Below are 5,588 nucleotides of genomic sequence, written 5' to 3' on the forward strand. Positions count from 1 at the left end.
TTTAATCTTGTCTTTCGAAAAATGGAAAAAATGCTTATTCTGTTTTCTGCTTTTATAAGAAGTGATAATGCAATTGATTGGTTAGACTTCCATATGTAGCATCATCATTGGCCTGTTTTCTTCAGGCGAGTTCTTATTGGGATTACTGCTTTGAATTAGAATATGTTAAAATTGACGATAGTACATTAAATATTACAAGGTTGAGATTGATTTCCTAATATCCGCTCTATCCTCCTTATAAATGCTAATTACTATGCTAGTGATGTACTGGAGAAGAAGAAAGGGAAAAAGCAAAACGATATGTTGCAACATGTGACATGAAATGGACAGTAAGGAAAACGCACTTCGTAATATATCATTTCACTCCATATTTCTTTTCGTTATCACTATATTTTTTTCATTATTTTTTTTTACTTGTGTTGACTTTTTTGTTGTTGACTTATTTTTTATTTTGTTTCTATTTTTGAAATCCTTGGTATTGTTTGAGTATTAGATTTTTCTCAATCATGTGTAACAAAAATATGAAAACTTTTTCAATATAACTGTTGCATTCATTTTATTTTTATGGTTTACTCTAAGACACTTCGGTGTATTTGTTGCTGTTTCATATCTAGGTGTGCTCATTTACTTAATTTATTATAAAAATCATAATAGAAGACATTATCAAGCAAGGAACGGTGATATTTTTATTTTCGTGACGGTTTCTGTAAGCGAAAACTTTAAAATAACCTGAACCTGAAAATATAATATGCAGAAATAATTTGTTTTCAATGAATACCTTTTGGCCAGGAGGAAGACCGAAATTCCATTTAGTTCGAAATATTTGAGTGTTCGGATATGAGAAGCCTTCTACCATTTATGGGAAGGATTAAATTGCAGGTGAATAGCAGTTATATGTTTTTTTTTTCATTAATTATACGGGATTGGAGCTCAGATATAACCACAGGAATATGTAGTTAAAAATACCCAAAACAAGCAGCCATCGATAAACATTAAGAAATATAAATAATGAAAATAATACTTCTAGTTGTTTTTAAGTTTTAATATTAGTCTGAAATTTAATCATTATTATGATCTTTATTACGTTTGAGGATTTAACTGTATAGAGACCCGTTTCCAGCTCATATGCACCTGTTCGAAAGATATCCAATTTTTATTGAAATAATTATTCATGCAATGTTTCTCTTTAACTATTACTTCAAAACATTCTATCCACTTATGATTATAATTCATATTTTTGTTACTGGTTCTTACGATATTACATATGCATTTCCCTATATTCAAACAGTGTGTATTTGGCAGCTTTTTCTCATAAGATTTTTTAGATGGATCCTAATCATTCTTTTTTTGCTGCAGTTTAATCGTCTAGAGTTAACTTCACTGAAGTAAAAAGTATTTTTGATATAAAGCTGATGTATTTTGCACTTTATCTGTCATTGCACCAATTTAGAGTATGAGCACATAAGTTGTTGTTGTTGTTGATATTATTATTATTATTATTATTATTATTATTATTATTATTATTATTATTATTATTATTATTATTATTATTATCTAGAGACCTCCAGATAGTCAGGGACTCATCGAGGTAGGCCACATTCTACGCGCACCAGCTACTATTCTTATTCTTGAATTCATTCACACTGCTTGTATTCACAATATCCAGTGGCAATCCTTTTCACTGACGCACCACCCTAGGGGAGAAAACACTAGCCCTCACCCCTTCTTAGCGGCATTAATACTCAGCTTCCAAGGATGCCCTCTTGTACATTCCCAACCCTCCATAAATTGAAAATTTTCATCAATTGAAATCATGCATGACCCATTCAGAAGTTTGTAAGTCTCCAACATATTACCCCCCCCTCTTTCTCCTGTTTGCTACTGTCTGCAGCCTGAATATTCCCTATCTGTCTACATAATCAGTTTCCATAAGCTTGGTATCATTTTTAACACTCTCCTTTACTCTCTCTCTCTCTCTCTCTCTCTCTCTCTCTCTCTTGCTCTCTCTCTCTCTCTCTCTCTCTCTCTGTCTAATATATCAGAATCATAACAAAAACCAGGAGACCAGACCTGCACACTATAATCCAAGTGAAGTCTTATCAAGACGACATCCTTACCTTTACGTGTGAACGCTTTTCAGCATTCCAATTATCTTTTCAGTTATATTTGCAATGTTTGCCACATGGCTGGTGAACTTCAACTTCCTACCTATTAACACGCTTAGATCCATAGCCATCAGTTTCTTCAAGCATAATCCAGCAATATGAAACAACATTGGATATCTAATCACGCCGAAGTGCATGACTTTACATTTACTGATATTGAACTGATATTCGTTTTCCCATTCCCACAATTCCAGCCTATTCAAATCATTCTACAACTACTGCATATAAGTAGCATTCCTGATTACCCTACCTATCTTTGCATCATCAACATGAAATAGATGTATGTCGTTTGTCAAATCCTTCCCAATACCATTAATGTATAGATTGAATAACAGTGGACCAAGCACTGATCCTTGTGGTACACCACTGGTTGCCTGAAATCTTGTAGACCCGCATCCCCCATATACCACTTTTGATATCTGTAAGAAGCCCTCTTATCCACGCTAGTATTCTATAATCCAAACCCGTATTCTCCAATTTAAGTAACAGTATACCATACTGTATTCTGTCAAAAGCCGTAGCAAAATCCAAAAGTATCACGATGTATCCATTCCCTTTGTTCTTCAATGGGAACATTATTATTGAATGCGAGTAAGTAGCTAAACCTTACCTTACCTTATTAAACGCATGTTACATAGTAACATTGCAAATTGGAGGTACACTCTCAACCCATTTCTGTATGCGAGGCCTGACCAATTTTTCCAAAATCTTCATCACTAATCCTTAGATACTAATTGGTCGATAGTTGGATACATCGGTTTTTGTACCACCCTAGTACAATGGAATTGCTATGCATTCTTTCCATTCCTGCGGAATCTGAAAATCACATAAAATAGCCTCGTCAGAGGAATAGTCTCTTCAGCTGAACACTCCTTTAGTACACGTGCTGATATCCCATCACTCCCTATTGCTGAATTCTTATTCAGTTTGTGCAACAGCTCTAATACCTCGTCCTCACACACCTGGATTTCTTCATTCAGTGAAGAGTTATCAGTGAGCTCAATGGTACATATACCAGGTTGATAGCTTTTAACAGAATGGGCACTCATTACTTGAACAACCACTTCTGCAACTCTAACCCTTACACCATCTGCATTTAGAACAATTATTCGTTCATATCCATTCTATCTTTTACTTGCAGCATATCGATAGACTTCTTGTGGGTTATCTTTAAAACGTAGAGCCAGTTTTTTTATACCCAGACTTCGCTTTCAATACAACAGTTGTGACTGTTCTAGCCTGCTACTTATAGTTTTCATAATGCACATCATCCTTTTCTTAGAATCTCCTGCTTAATAAGATTACTCATCCATTTGACTCCTACCCAATTTATTCTTCGAACTCTCGGGACACACTATGATATCGAATCATTTAAATATTGTTTAAATACTTCCCACAAACTGTCGATATTCGTCCCATCCAGCAACTGATTCCATTCATCAGTATACACTCCTCAGTTGGTCATAATTTCCTGCTTTGTAGTTCAGTATGTAACATTTTCAGGATGGAATATTCAGAAACTTAGCTACCTCCAAAGTGAATACCGAATGATCACTGTCAACAGCCGGAGTCAGAATAGTTACATCTTTAACTGAAACGCACTCTGACATTATAATCAAATCTAACACTTTCACCACGAGTTCCTTCTTCTCACATTGAGGAAGTTGTCCCGCAACAGCCCAATAAATGCATTTACATTCTTCTCATGAAATTCTACTGCTACCAATTGATATTTGGATAATTATATTCTCCCACTATGATTACTCTTTTCGCTCTCATGTTGTCTATTTGGTGATGCATTTCTTCATTGCTAATACCGACCGACTTGATCTGTAACAACACTCCTCTATGCAATTGATCTTGCTAGATTCCACCTCACACCAAATGGCTTCAAACTCACTGCCAAATGAAATATTGTTAGTACTAGTACTACAATCTTGGGTCTCAACTCTAACTGTATTCAAGTCATCCGATATCATTAGAAGCAGCCCCCCTCTCTCCTCTTCTATCCTCTCTATCCTTGTTAAGTTGCACCTCACACCACATGGTTTCAAACTCACTGCCACATGAAATACTGTAAGTCGTATTACTACAATCATAAATCTCAACTCTAACTGGATTCAAGTGATCCGATATCCTCCTCTCCATCCTCTCTTTCCTTCCTAAAAATTGTGTACCCTTTATACTCGCCACCAGTTAGTATGTCTGATTCTGACAGCCAGATATCACTAATGCTTATTATTCCTATTTTTAGGAATAATAAGCACTTATTACTGCTATTTTAAACATTGTGTAATTTTTCTTTTCATTTAAATGAAATAATTCATTCTAAATAAGTAAAATAATTACTCTTTTCCAGAATTGTATTACTCTTTTATTTATTATTAATTTGGGCTTACAAACTCATCGTTTCAATTTATATGCGAGACAAATTACAGCCATCTTTGCAATGTAATCAGTAACTTTCTTGATATTGTTGAAATGAGTGTGTTTAAATTTGCATCAAGAAATAGATCAATTCTTGTTATTTTTTTTCTATTACTAGTAAATTAGTAATGTATAATGTTCATATTAAATATGAACACACACACACACACACACACACACACACACACACACACACACACACACACACACACACACACACTGTGTGTATGTGTTGATATTTAATACACACGAATGCACACACGCACACACACACACACACACAGTAAAATTAATCTTGGAAAATGTAACTTGTCTAAATCCTCCTTGTACATTTTCCCAGAATAATCTTACATTGTGTGACATTTGTGTATGTGTTTTCAGTATATGCGTGTATAATAACTAATAAAATATTACTTGACTTTTTATACGCTATTTGAAATAAAACTACTTTTTCACTTCATCGAATGTTTTTCAGAAATCTCTAAATGTAATTTTAATGCAGGTTCTGTTTAATTTTAAACAGAAAGCAAGAGACATCAGGCTTAGGTTTTTTTTTTTTTTGTAAAACGGTTCTGTTATTTAGAAGAATATCTAAATATTGTCTTTATTGTTATAATATTATACCGTTAAGTTGATAATAACATATAACTCCTTTCTTTTGTCTTTTCTTCATTGAAAATTACTATATTCAGAAATAATGAGTTTTTATTATTGCATATTTACATAATTCTGATTTTAGATTTTCTTATTCACATAATCTTCGATTTTTTCAATCTTTTAAACTAAATTGTAATTCGTTAATTCTTACAATTCTTTTTTTTTTTATTTACTATATCTGTTTGCTATGTTTATTTGTTCATAATTCTGAATGAAACAGAGAAATGATTATTTTTTTAAAGATGACTACTTAATAAAAACTAATTTCTTGCCAGCTGGTTTGGAAATGCTTAGGACGTCCACTCTTCGACAAACAAGCAGCGAGTTCGAACTCATCCA

This window comes from Typopeltis vanoorti, chromosome 1 (genome assembly GCF_054136105.1).
Source record: "Typopeltis vanoorti isolate ZY-2024b chromosome 1, IOZ_Tvanoo_1.0, whole genome shotgun sequence".
NCBI lineage: Eukaryota > Metazoa > Arthropoda > Arachnida > Uropygi > Thelyphonidae > Typopeltis > Typopeltis vanoorti.